We start from the raw sequence: 21628 nt of genomic DNA, 5'->3' as shown, positions 1-21628 counted from the left end.
AATAAAGGTAAAGTTCTAATCCATGAACCAAACTAACCAGCTCTGAGATTAATCACAACAGTATAAACTTTTATTTATTTTATAAACTTGGAAACACCCCTCTGTTCTTATATGAAAGGATGTTAAAAGTCAATTTCTCTAAAGAAAAAATGGATTTTTACTTCTGGGGCCCAAATGTTGCTGTCTATTGATCTAAACCCATAATATTCATCGCAGATGATTGACATTTATATATTTTTTTCTTAGCAGAAGCAACTTGCTTAAAGTGCACAAATTTGTAATTTGAGAATTGAGACATGTATACAGGCAAGAAGTAGACTTGCACAGAAACTTCTTGTATACTCGCACAATCTTCTTGTGACCGCAAGTTTACCATGCAGCTTGTCAAGCAATACTACACCAATTTTCATTCTGATAATGAAACTGTAAACCGCCAGTATCCCCATTTAATGATGAACATCACCATACCTGCCTCAACTGTGGATGTTAACTTGACACCAGACAAAACCAAATTGATGCTACAGAATAAGGTACAATTCAGTTCAAACTTCCAGTTATTTAAGTAAGGGTGCCTACAACACACTGCACCAGGGAACGCTGCAAATCCATTGATTTCAGGCAATTCGCAGAAATGCAATGGAGGAAAACACAATGGTTTGTGAAAGTGACAATCTGTAATGTGACCAAAAGTTGAGAACTCATTGTGGTGCAATGCACTCTGGCATAGGCATTGAGAATTTCAGACAGATGAGTTTTAATGCTTTTTACCAGGACGGAGTGCTCTTGGCAGTGGAGACTATGTTGATCTCCTTGTATGGGTCTTACTCCTTTGGTGATGATAATCCTCAAAAATCCTCCAGAGTTGTCCAGATTCAACACATGGATTGTACTGATGAGGGCGAGATTGTCCAGTGACTAGTGTAGTTATATCTACACCTACCACAGATGTTAGTGTGATGGACCCACCAGAACTGCTCGAATGTTCTCCCACAAATGCAGATAAACAAGACAGCAATCTATCTTTAAACAACTCTGCAAAAACTAACTCCTCCTTATCTTCAGAGGATTGGGTAATCAACAGAAGCTTGAGTGATTTTGACAGTATTAATTTCTCATTAACTGCTGACGATGTTGTAATAAACGCTACAGCTGTTCTTAAGTGTAACTCCCCAAGGCCTTCAAAGAGTAACATTGCCCATGGTCAAAAGAGTGAAGAAGTATCTGCCTGGAGATGGAGCATGGGCAGGGCCTTCTCAAATCAAATCACAGGAGAGTGCCTAGAACCCATAAAACTCCATCTCCCATAAACAATCCAAAACAGTGGAACAACTACAAGTGGGCCTACATAGGGGGCCAGCCCATCCAAGAGGCCTTCCAATGTGATTATGGAGAAAATGGCCAAGCTGACAGCCTATGACCTGATCAGCAACAGCTCCGTGCGTCAGCCCTCGTCTGCCTTTTCACTGTTTGAGCAAGACACCAGATCGCTCGTCCTCCAAGAGAACCCAAGAGCCAGTCTGCAGGATGTCACAGCTGCTGTGAGAGAGAGATGGGAAAGCCTCAGGGAGGAAGAGCGAAAGAAGTAAGTTTCCAGATTTCACCCTCGAAGATGCCGTTTCCAGTAGTTGTGATTCACTTTCTCTGTGTAGAAAGAGATAAATAGGCCTGCCACTGCCATGTGTAAAATGTCAGTTGGAAAGCCTTGGACTGGCTTGTTTGTGTTGCTACTCAATGGAAGAAATGTTGCTTATTATATTCCTGTTTTCCATTGTAAAATAGGTATTCTATTTTCCAAAGAATGCCATGCCTTTCAGTGCCCTGCAGTTTCTTATGTGAAAAGAATCTGGTTCATTCTATCTCAGATGAAGTCCATGTCTGACAAATTTATTAGTCGTTTATGAGCTCTAAGAATACTCAATCTTTTTTTATTTTTTATTATTAAGAAACACTACCAGTCAAAAGTTGGATACACCTACTCATTCTTAATAAATGTTATGTTATAACACTCTTCTATATTGTTTGATCATTATTTGATAAATTACTGCTGCCATGATCAATAGAAAATGCACAAAAACATTTCTTTGATATAAAATCCATTTAGTGTCTGCTTTCTGCAGGTGGTAATAGTGTGATGTTATTTGCGCTGGGCAAAACAATAAGCTCAATCTATATTAAACCTAACTTATATAGAAAGAAGGCGTGTTTGCGCTGAAAGAATGACAATGAGTGCGTTTACATGCACAATCTTAAGATTAAAAATTATGCTTACTAAGCTGACAATAGCTGGATTTCCATCTAAATGTTTAGCAATACGAATCGTTGCTCGTTTCCATCCACTACGTCATGCGCATTATCTTGAGGGAGCCGCCTTATCTTGAAGGAGCAGCTAAATTACCTCCTTGCTTCGGGGAGAGTTTTATTTGCAGGATGGCCAGTCACACCAAGCTATTGCAAACACATAACACGTGCACGAATGGTCAAAACGTCATTTTTTTGCGATTTAACTGTTTCCATCACATTGATGCACATTTTAACTAATGCAAATCTCTAGAAAATCCACCTCTTCCTAGCAAATTTTGAGAGTTTATTCAGATTACAAGCATTTCCACTCAAGATTTATTATGCACAATTTCCCAATGTGCATAAAAATTGTTGGATGGAAACCCAGCTAATGTGTAAGGTAATGTAAACACCTTAAATGCCGTTCTTTTATTGGGATAAGGTCATAAACGGTTTTAGCAAAAACCGATTGGCACACCTAGACTATTGTCCATTACCCTCATTTGCACTGCACCTTTATTAGCGTTCTTAACCGGGTGTGCGCAAGTGTAGTGTACATGCCTGTTTACGTTTTCACGTCAAACGCAGGGAATGAATCTCAAGAAAACGCGGGTTCTTAAGTTGTCATTTTTTATAAAAAATATTTTGTGTTTTGATATAGTAAGCACTATTTTAGCACTGATTGCGCCTGCATAAACTACATTGTGGGAGGTTAGTAAATAAGACGCAGGTTTTTGTGCTGAAATACCATGCGTAAAAGTGGAGCAACTGTTCTGAAAATTCATCCCTTTTCATTTGTAGGCACAATTTGCATTTGTTGACAAAACTAACCGACCAAACAAAAAGAGGTTGCACCCTCCCAAACAAATTGTCAATTAGAGCATGCCATGTCAGCATACTTAAATTAATGGAAAGTGCATTTCAGCATTGCTACTGGCACTTATGTAATGTACTGATAAAGTCATCTGTTTGAATCCTGTTGTGCATTACCGATTCTTTAACATGAAATAGGCCTTATCAAGTACTTTGCCAGTACTTTTTGCTTTTATTCTGGCACATATAGTATATAGTAGTATGCATTTTAAGAAACATTTTTACATGAGTCCATGTAACATGGGTTCATTACATATGGGCACGCTGAGCAAAAGGGCTTAGAGTTGTTGTCATGGATTTATTTTTGTGTGTGTGTGTGTGGGGGGGGGTTCATGAGTTGTGCAGATTGAGCAGGACCCCTACTGTACCCCCAAAACCATGCTTGTTATATTTTGGTTGCAGTGGTCTGATGCAGCAATAAAATGTCTGGCACTGATTCAGGGACTCTATATGAACTTGGTTTATATCCAAAGTGCTCACACCGAGGGAGCATTGCTTTCTTATTGCACAGTTTATGTGCGTTTGATCCTGGTTATGAATTCCAGGCTTAAAATGCAAACAGTGCTCCCTAAATGGCTTTCATCATGCATTTGCAAAGTGTCCAGTGAGGTCCATCTTAGGAGGGGAGAGCAGTAGCTAAGAGTATCTAAATTTTCCATGTACTATTTCCTTACTGCTTGTATCACAGTTGTGACTGGAGATATTATGGCCTGCTTCAGGTCTCAGTTAAGCTATGTTTTGTAGCTGCAGGTCACAGCTCTCGCTACCTACCTGAGATTTAATCTGGATGGGGTGCTTTTTATCCATTAAAGGAGTATTTCATTTAAAAATGAAAATTCCATCATGATTTACTCACGCTAATGTGGTTGCAAGCCTTAAAGACTTACTTTCATATGCAGAACACAAAAGGAAAAATTTTATGAATACTCCGGTCCATCATTTCAATGGAATGGCAGTGGATAGTGCATCATTTAAAGCTTAAAAAGACCCAAAAGTACCATACAAGTAGTCCATGCAACTAGTCTGTCATATTCCAAGTGTTCTGAAGGAATACAGTTTTGTCGAGAAACAACCGCACACGTTTTCATGTGAAAACTTGCTTTGTTTTTAGTTCTTGTGTAAAAACAAGCCACTTTAATGAGCTGCTCTCATTGCGCTCATTAACGGGCAAGGGGCGTCAAGATATTCACAAAAAAAAATACTTACATTTCATGTTGTTTCTCAACAAAACCAATTGTATGCCTTTGGAAGACAGAATATGACATACAAGATTAGAGTCTCTAGTTTCGTTTGATATGCCTCTTTAAAAAAAATTTTTTTTCGCACGTCAGCGCTCTGATAAACGTGATGTCCACATATGTGGAAATTGGCACTGCATTTCCTCAAAAGTAGAAAGAACATGTTAGATATTTTGAATAACTTTCAACTCTAACACATTTGTGGGTCATGTCGCTTCATTTTAATATACATTTAGTTATATTTTATTTAGTTACCACTGTACAATACGATTCTATTCATTAACCTTAGTAAATACATTCCTATATATTTACTGTGCATTTTGAGAATAAATGGGTTCAAGCTAAAAAAAAAAGGTTGCAGACAGACAGCACACTGGAGGTTAATTCATTCACTAAATAGGGAGCAAGGGAGCATCTTATAGCTTTCTATGCAGCTAAGTGCATTCAGTCCTAAAATCCGACCAAAAGTTCAGTTTCAGGCTGCAGATGATGTTTGGACCACTCAACATGTTTGGCAGACATGGGGCAATGGTAATCAGTATGTAGATTCAGAATTTTATAATGCTACATTTTATTTTAAAATATTTGGCATTGGAAGATGCTGGCCATTACTTTGAATAAGAATTATTTATTCGGACCCCCTTTATATTAGGTGGCCTTAACTACTATGTACTTAACCATTTGATACAATGTACTTATTATGTACATACAGGTTGTTGCATTGAAATTACATTAAAGTAGCTGCATTTAATTGCATTTGTAGTTACACAGTTAACTTTACCCATAACCCTTACCCCAAAACCTAACTCTAACCCCTTATCCTAACCCTACCCTTTCTCCTAAACCTACCCGTACCTCAACCTCAGTAGCAGCAAATGTGGGTATTTTGCAGAACAACATGTAGTTACACAGCATAGTCTCGTATGTATTTAATGTTAGTACATGGTAGTTAAGGCCATCTAATATAAAGTGTGACTATTTATTCAGCTTTACAGAAAATCAGCTATTAAGTCTGTAACGTCTCAAAAACATGAATAACCAACACTCCTGGAAACATAATTTGAGGGGGAAAAATAAATCAGACTTTCTAGAGCTTGGTGTTTTTTTTTTTTTTTTTTTTTTTTTTTTGATTTCACAACGTAGTCTCGCTGTCCACATATGTGGACATACATTTTTAGGAAAGCTTTTTTTTTCTTTTTTTTTTTCTTGTTTATTAGGTGCTACTAGTTACAAATCAAAAAGGGAAATGGAAAATGCACACTGCAGTCACCCGGGGGTCTTAGGAGATTAAAGCGAGGCACTATCCACTGCCATTGTACTGAAAAATGGACCAAAATATTCATTAAAACATCTTTTGTGTTCCTCCTTAAAAAAGAAAGTCATATGTGTTTGTTACAACATGAAGGTTTGTAAATTATGACAGAATTTTTCATTTTTGGGTGAACTATTCCTTTAAATGTCATGTACAAAGTCTTTTTATACATTCTCACTGTTCGAACTGCAAACTTTAGTCCCAAAGCCCTCAGGTCAAGAACCCATTTCAGTGTACATGGCAGGGAATACCCTCCAGCTTCAACCTTCTGCTCCATTATGAAATCATTTATCTCCCCCATTGGCCTCTTATTGCTTTGCATTTGCTTTCAGCACATTTCATGCCTGCCTTTTGATTGCTGTGGTTCCATCAGCATGTTGTTTTGCATCTTTCTCTTTCACCCGAGCTGTATGCTCAGAAACCATACAGTGCATTTGAAAAAGTGCCCGGTCCATTGTACAGTAGCAAGCACCATGCAATGGCACAGCTGTTAATTGGCCAGCCCATCGAGAAACTTCCAGTAGAGGGTCAGGGCCACATATTTTTACAGCCCCTCTCCCCCATTCCCTCCTGCTCTATGGCCCCCCATCTGGTCACAGGTAGCAGATGTTTTTTTATTTCGCCTGTTTCTGCACATTTTGTACTCTTTGATTTACAGCAGCCCACTTAGAATCACAAGAGCAAATTAAATCAAGGTTCCTTTTGTGAATTGAGGATATTTAATTAGTCACAAATTCTGACCTCTTTGCTGAACCTTGTTTGTACTTAGCCTCCAAAGTAATAGGTGCTGGATGTTTGTGAAAGAGTTAGTTACAGATTGAATTTAAATTTTTAAATGTTACTTGTTTGTTATTAAGTTAAATTGGTCATGGACTTAGTTTTGCCTGTTCTAGGCCAAAAGTGAAGTGTTCCAAACCAGCTGTGGATTTTTTTGTACAAACTATGTCAAAAGTTTGGACACAACTTGTTCTTCATTATCGATATTTTCCACATTTTACAACAAGGGTCAATGACATGCCACTAATTTTTTTGTCCGGATCTATTACGTTTTTTTTAAGAATACATTAAAAATGCAGTTCACACAAAACAATTATTTCCCTTCTACTATGATGACATTTTTTTCCATTTCTAAGGTCAAAGTCATTTTGATTTTTTTTTTCTGGGGCTTAAAGTCTAAGGGGTGTAACTGTCTGGAGAAAGTAAAACAAAACAAAGAACAAAAAAATGTCATTAATAGCTAGTTTTTGAAAAAAGAAATGTCGGCATAAGTAGTCTGGAATATTATTTTATTCTACTTTTATTTCTTAAAAAATAAGCAGGGACCCATTTTTTTTAAACAGTATTTAGATTTGAAAAATTTTGTCCACCAAATCAAAGTCATGTGGTATTACCAACATGCAGGTAGCATTTTGTTGTCATTTGAGAAAATAACCATAAAACATAGAGGATGCCTTTAGATCTTCATGACTGTGTGTGAAGCAAAAAAATATATATATTTTGAAATTTTTATGAAAAGGCACATTTTGCTCAGGTCAAATGGAGTAGCCCTAAGAAAACTTCTTGGTACTCATGACTAAACAATTCATGATATTTGGACAGTATTTTTTATTTTTATTTTTTACCTTAAAAACATATTGGAAAACTTATTTGAAATTAATGATTAAGTTAAATCATTAAACTCGCGTGTATTCAAGGAGCAAGGAAAGTATTTTAATACCTTATACTTGATGTTTTTTAAAGGGTTAGTTCACGCAACTCATGCCATCCCAGATGTGTATGACTTTCTTTATTCCACAGTACACAAACAGATTTTTTTAGAAGAATATTTCAACTCTGTATTTCCACACAAGTGAATGGTGACCAGACATTTCAAGCTCCAAAAATCACATAAAGGCATCATAAAAGTAATTCATATGACTCCAGTGGTTAAATCCATGTCTTCAGAACCAATATACAGTGGCAAGAAAAAATATGTGAACCCTTTGGAATTAGCTGGTTTTCTGCATTAATTGGTCATAAAATGTGATCTCATCTTCATCAAAGTCACACGTATAGACAAAGACAGTGTACTTAAGCTTACATCACACAAACAATTGTAATCTTTCATGTCTTTATTAAACACATCCCATTAAACATTCACAGTGCTGTGGAAAAAGTAAGAGAAGCCTTGGATTTAATAACTGGTCGATCATCCTTTAGCAACAATAACCTCAACCAAGCTTTTCTGGTAGCTGCGTATTAGACCTGCACAATGTTCAGAAGGACCATTCAGATGGACCATTCTTCCTTACAGAATTGTTTTAGCTGAGCCATATTCTTAGGATGTCTGGTGTGAACGGCTCTCTTGAGGTCATTCCACAGCATCTCTATTGCGTTAAGATCTGGGCTCTGACTGGGACACTCCAAAAGGTGGATTTTCTTTTTTTTTTTTTAAACCATTCTGTAGTGGATTTCCCTTGATGTTTAGGGTCATTGTCCTGCTGCATCACCCAACTTCTACTGAGCTTCAGCTGGCGCACAGCCACTCTGACATTATCTTGTAGGATATCTTGATAAACTTGGGAATTCATTTTTCCCTTGATGATGGCAAGCAGTTCAGGCCCCAAAGCAGTAAAGCAGCCCCAAATCATGATGCTCACTTCACCGTACTTTACTGTTGGGATGATGTTTTCATGTTGGTATGCGATGCCCTTTTTACTCCATACGTAGTGCTGTGTATTCTTCCCAAACAATTCAACCTTAGTTTCATCATTCCACAAAACATTTTCCCAGTAGCGTTGTGGAGTGTCAAAGTGGTCTTTGGCAAACTTCAGGCAAGCAGCAATGTTTTTGTTGGAAAGCAGTGGCTTCCTTTGTTGTATCCTACCATGGACACCATGTCTGATTAATGTTTTCCATATAGTACACTCATGAACAGAGATGTTAACCAGTTCCAGTGATTCTTTCAAGTCTTTAGCTGTTACTCTAGGGTTGTTTTTTACCTCATTGAGTACTCTGCGGTGTGCCCTTTGAGTCATCTTGGCTGGATGGCCACTTCTATGGAGAGTAGCCACAGTACTAAATCATCTCCCATTTATAGATAATTTGTCTAACTTTGGACAGATTACTATTTAAGCTCTTCGAAATAACTTTGTAACGCTTTCCAGCTTTATGCAAAGCAACAATTTTTGATAGTAGGTCTTCTGAGATCTCTTTTTTGCAAGGCATGGTCCACGTCAGCAGATGCTTCTTATGAATAGCAAACTAAAAATGTCGGACTGCTTTTTACAAGTTAAAGTAGCTCTAACCCACACTTCCAATCATGTTTAATTAATTGGATGCCAGGTTTGCCAACTCCTGACTCTAAATAGCTTTTGTTGATGCCATTAACTGGGCTTCGCATACTTTTTCCAACCAACACTGTGAATGTTTGAATGATGTATTCAATATGTACAAGAGCAATACAATAATTTTTGTGTGACTAGTTATTAAAACAGATTGTGTTTTTTCATTATTGTAACTTAGATAAAGATCAAACCAGATTTTAAGACAAATATATACATAAATGCAGGTAATTCCAAAGGGTTCACATTCTTTTTCTTGCCACTGTAATAGGTGTGTCTGAGAAAAAGATCAATATTTAAGTTTTTTTTTATTTTATTTATTTATTTTTTTTTACCACAAGTCTCTACTTTTACTTTCACATTCTGAAAGTGGAGATTTATAGTAAAAAGAAAGATTGAAATATTGATCTGTTTCTCACCCAAAATGATTGCATCACTTCAGAAGACATACTGTATATTTAACCACTGGAGTCATATGATAAATGATGAGAGAATTTTCATTTTTGGGTGAACTAGCCATTTAAGACATTAAATTATTTGATAGAAAATTATATAATTATATTTAAAAAGATTATGAAACTAACATGGACACAAATATTACATTTTACAAATTTGGTATGTTTTTTTTTAACTAGATTTTTAAAAGACCTGTAATTTTTATCATCTTGGACAACCTTATTTGAGTGATCAAAGCTATGAAATAACTCAAATGGAAGTAGGGGAATCATCTATTGACCCAAAAATGTTAAACAAATTACTTTTGTCTAGATTACAGCGTTACACACTGTGGGCATTCTCTCATCCAATTTCATGAGGTGCCACCTGGGATGCTTTGAAAACAGTATTGAAGGAGTTCCCATGTATGCTGGGCACTTGTTGACTGCTTTTCCTTCACTATCTAGTCCAACTCATCCATTTCAAACCATTTTAGTTTTGTATAAAAATTAATAGACACTTGCATTTAAGCCTAAGCCTTAAGAAGGTTTTCAAGTAATGAGTAACATAAATTCAGTCAAGTGTGACCAAACTTTTGACTGATAGTGTAGATAGTGTTGATCAACTAATTTTTCTGTTGCTTGTCCTAACAAAGTCTCTCTTCTGACCACATTTAAATAGTTACGCAGTAGGAAATGCAAAATGTACTACTAAGGACTGTAACAAAATACATGCTCTTGCTTCACATCCCTTCTTAGGTATGAAAGCAAGGCAGAAAAGTCTCTGAATGCCTACAGCCTTCAAAGGAAGAGGGCAACAGAGGGAGGTGGCCAGTGCGGAGAGGGCAAGAAGCAGATGAGCGCAGACTTCTCACTGAACAAAGCTCAAGGCGTGAAGCGCAAGGCCTCCCTCTCCAACCAGCAGGCCCTGAACAAACTCTTCTCCTCTCAGCCCTCGAGTAAGAGGAGCTGTGCCAAGCTCTCCAAACCCCTCCCGTTCAGTATTGCAACCCTCAAGCAGAGTCTTAACCTCCTCTCCTACCAGAACAGCTCAAGTGCACAGGGCCTCAGGCTTGTAAACCGCTTGGCTTCTCATGGTGCCTGGGTCGTTTTATGCGGCAGAAAGCTCATGTTGTTGAACCCGTTTCGAGTGGAGGAGGCCTTGCTGTTTAAAAGACTTCTGGAGAATAATATACTTCCAGCAGCGAGGCTGCAGACCCCTGTACAGCTGACAGATGGGTAGCACATCTCTTTTATTTTCTCTCCTAATGATACATTTTGGATGTGTACATACCGATCTGTTTTTGTAGTTCTAAAGATGCATTTACTTTTATGCCTTTGGCAGAGGCTTTTATATAGGATAAATATTGATAATTTGTATGTGTTTGGCTATAAAAAAATATTTCAGTATTCATATTTACATTTGGATTTACAATTTTGGATTGTATTCTGAATTACAATTTGAAATCATGACTCAAGTATACCACCATATTTGTACTTGTACATTGACATACAGTTCCTTTTTCCATGGTACTTGTTTGGCCAGAGTGCATGGATGTTCTCATGAACATGAAGAAAACTTCACTGATCCAAGGATTGTGGAAAATGGTTTCCAGATTAGGATTATTCCAGGTAACAGTTTAAGACTTTTTAAATTCATACTCTGTTCATATACTTCGCTTATCTTCAGTCTTCAGTCAAATCTGTGAATTTTGCATAATTATTGTGTAAAATAATTTTTCATTTCAGCATTTTTTGTAAATCTCATTTGCTACCATAAAATTGTATTCTATTAATTATTATTATTATTATTATTTTTAAATTTTATCCCCTTTTCTCCCAATTTGGAATGCCCAATTCCCACTACTTAGTAGGTCCTCGTGGTGGTGCGGTTACTCACCTCAATCCGGGTGGCGGAGGACAAGTCTCAGTTGCCTTCGCTTCTGAGACTGTCAGTCCGCGCATTTTATCATGTGGCTCGCTGTGCATAACACTGCAGAGACTCACAGTACGGGAGGCTCATGCTACTCTCCACGATCCATGCACAACTTATCTCACGCCCCACTGAGAGCGAGAACCACTAATGAGGAGGTTACGCCATGTGACTCGACCCTCCCTAGCAACCGGGCCAATTTGGTTGCTTAGGAGTCCTGGCTGGAGTCACTCAGCACGCCCTGGATTCGAGCTCGCGACTCCAGGGGTGGTAGTTAGCGTCAATACTCGCTGAGCTACCCAGGCCCCTATTCTATTAATTATTAACTATTTCGGCCATCGGCTACCCTGGACTAGAGGCAGACCACTATATTTTACAAATTAATCTGTGCCGATAGTTGCTTTTTGGAACTATCAGTTAATGGCAAAAATGCAGATAGTATTATTATTATTTTATTCCTTTGTGTTCCTCTGTGGCTGGCGCTAAAGGATTCTACCGTTAGAATGGCATGGATTTATAGTATAACAGCAGCCTCTAGAGGTGAAATAAAATCAATCACATGATTTGCTTTATCTAAATAGTCATCCATATTTTAATCCTCATGTCAATGCATATTTTGTTATTTTGATTAGATAATCAAGTGTTTTAAATTGATGTGAGGGCATGCAAAGAAAAATGTGACTACATGGAAACGTGCCTCATCAGCAGTAGGGCTTGATAAAAATATCGATCTTCGTTTGAACAATCTCGATTCTTAAATCCCAAGATCGATCTTTCACTCTATGTGGCAACCCTCGGTAATGCAAGTAAATCACTCGCATGTGCAACCAAACATCATGCCATGCAACTAAAAATGTCTATAATTACAATCATAGACATTTACTGGCTAGTAAATGTTCAGATTTCATTCACCAGTGATTGAGTATGATAGTGGAGATGTTATTAGCAAAGAGCTCCTTTCATTGCATGTTGAGAGTAAATGTTTGGTTTAACTTGTTCTGTGTGTCCAAAGACGAGATCCACAGATCCATATGTCATTGAATAATGTCTCTTTTAATATCCTTTCTTTTTTACAGTCAGTTGTTGATAAAAAAAAAAAAGAAACATTTAAATCTAATCTCACATGGATGCGCTAAACATACAATGCACGTCTTCTCTCGTTATATGTGCTTACTGGCTGATGCTGCTAGTCTTAATTGGGCTGTACTGAATAAGCATGTGTTCTACATATCAATGTAAATACTTGTAAATAGGACAAATTATGCAAGTAAACAATAAATATGTAACAAAAAATATATGTGCAACATAATATATGCAATTTCAAGACATTAATCGATGGAATAGACTGAATTTGAACATTTTTCAAAAGCTTTTCAAAAATGTATGTGATCAATTTACATTTAGTCATTTAGCAGATGCTGTAATCCAAAGCGACTTGCAAATGAGGAAAAAAAACAAGCAGTTTTTCATACAAAAGTCAACAATATCTTAAGTATCACACTGCCAAATTAAGATAAAGATGTAGTAAAGATGCTAGCTCAGAAGAAAGAGACAGACAAAGAATTTTATTTTATTTTTTGTTAAAATGTAAGAGCATTTATTGTTGTTTGGTAAAGTGCTTGCAGGACAGATATGTTTTCGGCTGTTTCTTGAAAGCTGAGATGGTAGCTCATTCCACCACAGAGGACCAGAAAGAGTGAATGATTTTGAAATGGACTTTGTGGCTCTTTGCGACAGGACTACCAGGTGCCGCCCTTTCATTGAGTTTAACTGAGTTGGGACGTAGACCTGGAGGAGTGAATTGGAAAAAGAGGGATCTGTTCCATTGGCTGTCCTGAAGGCCAGAGTCAAAGCCTTGAATTTGATGCGGGCAGCTACTGGCAGCCAGTCGAGTGAAATCAAGAGTGGGGTGACATGAACCCTCTTTGGCTGATTGAAGACCAGATGCACTGCAGCATTCTGGACCATCTGCAGTGGCTTAATCATGCTAGCTGGGAGACCGGCCAACAGGTCATTAGAGTAGTCCAGCCTTGAAATGACCAGAGCTTGGATCAGGAGCTGTGTGGCGTATTCAGACAGGAAAGATCTGATTTTCCTGATGTTGTAAAGTGCAAACCCGCAAGACTGGGTGGTTGATGAGATGTTGGCAGTGAAGTTAATCTGGTCATCCACCAACACTCCCAGGTTCCGGGCTGTCCTGGCTGACGTTACCATAGTTGAACCAAGATGAATAGAGAGGTAATGGTAGACAGATGGGTTGGCTGGGATCAAGAGGAGTACTGTCTTGACAAGGTTGAGCTGAAGGTGACGTTCCTTCATCCAGGCCGAGATCTCCGAGAGGCAGGCAGAGATACGAGCCGAGACTGTGGGGTTGTTTGGCTGAAACGACAGGTAGAGCTGTGTATCATCTGCGTAGAAATGGTAGGAGAAACCATGTGCCTTAATGATAGATTTGAGTGATGTAGTGTAGATCGAGAAAAATAGGGGTCCAAGCACAGATCCATTAGGAACACCAGTGGTCAGCTGGTGTGACTTGGACACCTCTCCACTCCAGATGACGATGAAAATTTGATGAAAATCTAATGATAAGATATGATTTGTAAAATTAATATTTTCATATTGTACCAAGAATAGTTGCATAGAAGGTTTACCTTTACATTTATGCATTTGGCAGATGCTTTTATCCAAAGCGACTTACAGTGCACTTATTACAGGGACAATACCCCCGGAGCAACCTGGAGTTAAGTGCCTTGCTCAAGGACACAATGGTGGTGGCTGTGGGGATTGAACCAACAACCTTTTGCTTTCCAGTTCAGTGCTTTAGTCCACTACGTCATCACCACTCCAAGGTTCCTTTATAATTAAGGGCATTAGCTGAGAGAACATTTCTTTTACAGTATATGTAAGCAAAATGCCATATGAATCGATATTGAATTGAATCGAAAGCTTGTGAATCGGGATCATTCAAATTTTGAAATCTGTTTCAATACCCAGCCCTATTCAGCACATACATCGTGTCTCCAACTTCACATCTTGAGAATAATAATAAACCTTATTCCTCATTAAACCTCATCTGGTGAAATATAAATATACACAACCCTTAATCTTGTAAATATATATGCTATAAAAAGCATAATTTGGTAAATACTTAAACATAGAGCATTGTAATGGAGCCAGGTCTCCTTCATTTAAAAAAAAAAAAAGAGTCCCTGGTGTTTCAGGCTAGTTAAAAGTCCAGCCTATGCACCAAAACTGCATCTGGGATTTTATTTATTTTGGACTCTTATAGCCTCTATATCTGTGTCCATCATAGTAAGAAAAGATCAAGTATTTTTTTAACATTGTAAAATGTATTTTAAAATCTATAGACTGATTAATTGGTTATCAGCCTTTTCCACCACCTTTGTTATTGGTATTGGCAAAATCCACTATCCGTTGACCTCTACCATGGACTGTAAGTATTGGTACTGTCATCGCCATTTAAAAAACATTATCCTTCAACCACTACATTTCATTATCTAAAAAGAGTCATTCAACATACATGTAAATAGAATGCTTTGTTAAATTACATTGTGATTTAGTGGGTCAGTGGTTTCATGGGATCTGATTTAGACTTACTGTTCCATCTCCTTAGACACGGTTATTCAGCTTGGGTGCTTTGGAGCCAATCATGAAATGTATGAAATGGTCTTGAAATTTTTCCATGAAATGGTCCAAGAGTGTGGTCAAAGCTTAGATTTGAATGTTACACGTGTATGACTTAATTTGGAACAATTGGCGACAGATACACATTAATCACATTAATTTGTATTGTCTCAAATCAGATCAAACTACCCCTTATAAGTATTTAAAGATATCAGTCAACTTTCAATGTACAATAATAAAACATTTAAAATTTTTAGTTTTTACTAACTTTTGTATCCATGCTGTTACCCCAGAGACATTAATTCCTGCTGTGCCTAGTGATGAAGTCATTGTTTATACAAATTGCTTAAGTGGAAAGTGCTTTGCCAGCATTTACTTTTCCCTACACAGCTCAGTTTGGGCATACTTAATTGTATGAACTTGTTTTTAAAAACAGGGGGCTTCATTTTAAGGGATCGGTCAACTTCATGTTTGACACAGCCTCGTCTTCCATTGTAAGAACTCTTCAGATTGTCATTAAGTGTGCTTAAATTCGCACCCCGCCTTCCCTCCTTATACTCATCATGTGCTGTGGAGAGGGAGAGATTCAGAAATACTTCTACACACGTTTTTTTTTTTTTTTTCTGTGACAGGCTTCCCTTGAGAAAATGTGCCTTTATTAATTCATGGGTCATGCTGTTTAAAGGTCTCAAGGATTGTCCAATTTGATTTAACAAAGGTTGGGCCCAGTGGACATCATTAATGCCACAGTTCACAAATTATTTAGAAATGTCACACATAACGGCTTTAATAACAGGATTATAGTCAATTATTTCTGACAGAATTGCCTGTGTCTGATTAGTGAAGAGTGAAAGTACCTTGTTTTCTTTAAATGTTTTCTTGTGGTGCCTTTAATTTTCCAATAATATAAAAACAGCTCTGTTAATTTGTGGGCTTATAGTGTCACTATACCATTATACACTCACTGAGCACTTTATTAGGTACATCTGTACATGCGATTATCTAATCAGCCAATCGTTTGGCAGCAGTACAGTGCATAAAACCATCCAGATACGGGTCAGGAGCTTCAGTTAATGTACACATCAACCATCAGATCTCAGTGATTTAGAGCATGGCATGATTGTTGGTGCCAGACGGGCTGGTTTGAGTATTACTATAACTGCTGATCTCCTGCGATTTCCAAGCACAACAGTGCCAAACAATTGTGCCAAAAACAAAAAACATCCTGTGAGTGGCAGTTCTGCAGACGTAAACGCCTTGTTGATGAGAGAGGTCAACGGAGAATGGCCAGACTGGTTCGAGCTGACAGAAAGGCTACGGTAACTCAGATAACCATTCTTTACAACTGTAGTGAGCAGAGTAGCATCTCAGAATTCACAACTCATCAAACCTTGAGTCAGATGGGCTACAACATCAGAAGACCACGTCGGGCACTTTATTAGGACCATAGTGCTCTTAATAAAGTGCTCAGTGAGTGTACTTAGACTGGTGACAGAGTATGGATCATGTGCTCCATAGGATAAAACATTAAACATTACCTTTTACATTATTTGAAAACAATAGTACTTTTCTTTCTTGTGTATTATAAGTACTCAATAAAGTACAAAAGGCTGTGCTATATTGTGAATATAGTCATGGCTAAAGGGTGTTGTTAGGCACAATGCACACCGGAGTGCTTGCAACTGCTTCAATCGTGACTATAATCACAATCTAGCATGGCCTCAAGTGCCTTTATGCTTTTTTTAAAATGGCTACATTTAAAAAAAAAAAATACTAAGGACACAAATGTTCATTAAAACATTATTTTAATAAGCATCCTTCCGCTAAATGATATAGTCTCTGGCATGTAAACAATAACAGAACGTGTTTTATGGGTCTTTTGTAATGGTATACACAGTAGCAAGGTGGACAAGTGTTCTGTGTCATCGTTGTTACTGTATAGGTTACTGAATTTTAGCAAGGATGGAATGCTTTATTGACCAATCAGCATCCAGGACCATTTTGTAATTGCATGTAAATCTAATAGAGCACAACAGTCTGGTTTCAGAAGTAAAAATAAATAAAAAAAATCCCATAGATGAATTGATTTGCAACAATAACTTATAAACCTTTAAAGAAGGACCTACCATAAACTCCGAAGATTTCTGTGAAAGTTATTAAAAAGGGTGTCCCTACAAATACTGAGGTCTGTATAAAAACTCTGGCATCAACTCACAATATTTATCTAAATGTGAAATGGTAGCATGTCATGAGAAATATGCTGTTTATATCTTTTACATGTTAACTATATTTTGAGGGACATTCTCTGCTTAAATTATTGTTGCTAGGAATTGTATTATGATCATGTTGAAAATGTATGAATTAAATATTTAAATTTTTCATAATCTGACACAGAATGTTTATATCTCAGAAGATACGTTGCCCTTTTAGGGGTAAAAAAAAAAAAAAAGAGTTCAGTATATGAATGGAGAGTGAATAGAGAATGGTTGACTGTTTTACTGAAAATCAGTACAATTTAAAGGAATAGTTCACCCAAAAATGATAATTCTCTTATTTTTTTATTACCCTTGTCATCTAAAACTCATATGACATTCTCTCTTCCATGGAACACAAACAAAGATATTTTAATAAACTTATGAGGTGTGTTTTCCATACAATGCAAGTGAATGGTGACCAAATTTTTAAGTTTCAGAAAGGACATAAAGGCAGCATAAAAGTAATCCATAAGACTCCAGTGGTTTCATTTATGTCTTCTGAAGCGATTCAATTGGTTTTGGGTGAGAAAAGACCAAAATATAACTCCTTCACTGTAAATCTTGACATCTGCAGTCTCCTTGGAGATCATGATTTTTTAAGCTCGATTACACTTCCTAGCGTCATCTAGCGCTCTGCGCATGCGTCAAGCATTAGTAAGTGTAATCGAGCTTGAAATCATGATCTTGCCTAGAGACTGCAATGGCAAGATATACAGTCAAAAAAAAAAAAAAAGAGTTATATTTTGTTCTGTTCTCACCTAAAACCGATTGGATTGCTTCTAAAGACTTGGATTAAACCGCTGGAGTGTTATGGATTTCCTTTATGCTGCCTTTATGTGCTTTTTGGAGCTTGAATTTGCATTGTATGGACAAACAGACATCATAGCTCCATAAAAATATGGTAATTTGTGTTCCACGGAAGAAAGAAAGTCCTACGAGTTTGAGATGACATAATGGTGAGTAAATGATTAAGTAATATTTCACCCAAAATTATAATTCTCTTAAGTAATTAGTAAAAGAGTTGGATTATGGTCCCACCAGACCCTGGTTACACATCTCTTTTCCAAAAAAATATAATAATTCCATGGTACATTATAAAAGACTCTGACTCTAATGTTTTAAATATGCATTTGAATGGGTTTAAATCTGGTAAGAAGCACAGCCAAACATGAACTCTTTTTTTCTTTTTTTTAATGCCCTAAAGGGGCAGCATATCCTGGTGGATAAAAACTGTCAAATTAAAAATAAAGCAATAGTTTTAAGAAAAACATGAAATTGTGTTATTTGGGCCCTAATGTGTCAGAAAATAGCAATAAATACATTTTCTGAATTTTTTTTATGGTCTTGCCCTTTTTAGGGCTAAGGACGCCACCAACTTAGTCCTCATTTGACCTTATTTTGCCTCTTGGTTATGAAATGCACTTAAGACTCCCTCTCAGCCCTGTTCCAGTAAGTGTTGTGTTGGCACTGGTAAGGGTCATCATGGTTGATGCTGGCTCACTGCCTGAGCTTTTGCCAGAACTGTGGATTTGCATTTCAGTGTGGTTCTGTGGAGAAACACTGCCCTTTACGAAGGCAGTGGTTTCTTGAGCCAAATTCCATGAATTTGGCTAAGACTTTCAGCAGATTTATATCCCTCTCAAGAGCACTTTATTGTTAAAAATGGGCATTCCACAAGTAAATGTTTGGTTTTCTGGTTCACCAGGTTCAATATTAATTAGTGGTGCTTGCTAAGGCAAGCATCAACATTATTATTGGTAATTCTTGGGGTTAGGGATTAAAAAAAAAACCTTCAAGGAATATTCCTTGTTTAATACAAGTTAAGCTCAATCGACAGCATTTGTGGCATAATGTTGATTACCACAAACATTAAATTTAGACTTGTCCCTCCTATTCTACAAAAAGAAAAAAGTAAAAAGAAAAAGACTGGGTTATAGTAAGGCACTTACAGTACATAGATCAAACATTAAAATACTCACTGTTTTAAAAGTATAGCCACAAAATGTAAACAATATGCATGTTAACATGAGTTTAGTATGGTAAAATTGCTAACTAACATTTTCTGTGTAAAGTCATATCCAATTTTACAACTTAATTGCCATGACGACGTAACTCTGTAAACCCTACAACGGCATAAAAAAACTGCAATTTAAACAACTTTACAGCTCAAATATTACATGAGTTTTAACAGTGTAATTAATGTAAGTGCTTTTATAAAATTATAAGCTTCATATTTCTGCCTTTAAACCCTCCAAAAATTGGCCCCATTCACTTCTATTGTAAGTGCATCACTGTAACCTTGATTTTTGCTGCATCTTTTTATTTTTTTAAAGGAGGGACAATACCCGAGCTTACGTTGTATTGAACCCGGAATATTCTTTTAAGTCTTAAGTATTTAACTTTAGTGCATATCTAGTTCTGCATTGCTTTTCTAACAATAAATGAGCGAAAAAAGTCCCATAGACTTGCATTGAAAGATGGGACCAGAGCCATATCTAGGGACAAGAGGATCATAGCGACTTGGGCCAGTAAGCAACCACCTAGCAACCACCCAGAATAACTTAGCATCGTGGTAGCAAGTTGTGTGCTTGTAAACTAAGGCTGTCTATCCTCTAATATGCACTACATTAACAATATCATCATTTTGTAAGCATGGTAGATCAACCCAGATTTTTTATGTCTGGGTCTCTGTTTAAAGCAAACAGGGAAGGAGAATCCGTTTGGCCTGTACTTCCTTGATGACCTTTCCATACATTTCACCTAGAGCAGAGCTCTTCATTGAGATGTGTCTAGGGAAGAGCAATCATCTTTAAATCATCTGTTGAAAACCTCCTCCACCTTGGTTTTTCTTTCCAGTCCACAAAGACACGGTAATAGCGTAATTTGGTGCAGTGCCTGCTTGACTTGGTTTCCAACCAGCGTGTAAATCACAATATTTATTTATTATTTTTTTCCTGGAGAACGTTGTACTAGGAGTTTATTAATCCTTGCTCGTTGCTTATCTCGGCCAGGTTCCTCGTCTACTGAGAGGCGTGTTGAAGTGACGGGCATGGCTGACTGCATGCCTTTCTACGGGCTAGGAGACCTGAGGGAGTTTCTGCAGGCTGTAAAGGCCCGGGATGCAGTTTGCAAAAACTGCTGAGCAATGTAGACCGCTCAAAGTCTCAAACTACCTAGAGATGAGAGAGGCTTCTTGGAGCACACTTTTTCAATTACCAGTTTCACTTCAGAGTTTCTAAATATAAGCACAAATGGAGAGTTTATTAATATTAGACAATGACCACATTTACATGCACATAATTTTTAGATTAAGGTCCATATTCTGGTTAAGCCTCTTATTTTCTCAAAAAGATGCTTTTGTTATAACACTGCATTCATTAGTTCTCATTCATGTGTTTAACAATAAAACAAACAAGCTCAATGAATTGCAAAATGTAAGCCATGAGACTTGAGTTACTATGCTTTCACCTTTTTTATGTTGATTGTAATTATTTCCTTTCATGTTTGTAAAAAATGTATCCTCGCTTTTAAAACATCTTGAATTGTGTTTTTTTTTTTTTTTTTTTTTTTTTTTTTTACTTTCACAGCTGTCAGGATCTTGTGTGTCTCAGTGTTTACATGATCCAAAATTCCAATTAATACAGGCCAGCTGTCTTCTGATTTCCGTCTGGCTTCAGATTATTGCAGTTTGTTTAACATGTTCGTATTATGCTTGTGTAACAGCAATACAACCAAATTCTGATAAATATTGTAATAGTCTTGTGCATACAAACATTGTCAATGATATTTTAATCCCTTTTGTGTCTCTTTAGCTGCTGTTTTTGATTAATCATGCTGTTTCTTTCATTCTTTTTCTTTCAGAGTGAGGCTGTAAGACTAGCTATACAGTTACCTGTGAACCTCTCCAGAGCTGTTGTTACAAACACAGTTTGCAGAATGAAATAGGAACTAAAAGAGAAAAGTCTGGTCTGCCTCCATGGATGACCATTTTATCACAATCTGGTTACTGTTCCTGAAACAGAGGAGGAAGCTCTCAAGATCATAACTAGTTCTCAATAAGGACTTTATTATTTGATCAAATTAACATTTTGTACCCTATAGAGGTATGATGATTGTCACTTGGAATAAATATTTTTTTCTGGATGAATAACCGTTTTCATTCTTATTATTTGAGATAAATTTGCAGAGTAAAGGAATAGTGCATCCACAACTTAATTGTCATTTACTCACAATGTTCTAAGCCTATATGATTTTCTTTCTTCCATGGAACACAAAAGGATCATTTTTAATAATTTACTGGTTTTACTGAGCTTTTGTGTTCTTTTTGAAGCTTGG

General features: G+C 37.0%; 1 pseudogene; it reads left to right on the top strand.

Moving 5' to 3' along the window:
* The window catches only part of LOC127446761 (PMS1 protein homolog 1-like), a 42223-nt pseudogene extending 20871 nt beyond the window's left edge, over positions 1-21352 (top strand).
* Positions 21353-21628: the final 276 nt, after the last annotated feature.

The sequence above is a fragment of the Myxocyprinus asiaticus genome, chromosome 10 (assembly GCF_019703515.2).
Source record: "Myxocyprinus asiaticus isolate MX2 ecotype Aquarium Trade chromosome 10, UBuf_Myxa_2, whole genome shotgun sequence".
NCBI classification, from domain to species: Eukaryota; Metazoa; Chordata; class Actinopteri; order Cypriniformes; family Catostomidae; genus Myxocyprinus; species Myxocyprinus asiaticus.
This window is presented reverse-complemented; position numbering and strand designations above follow the sequence as displayed.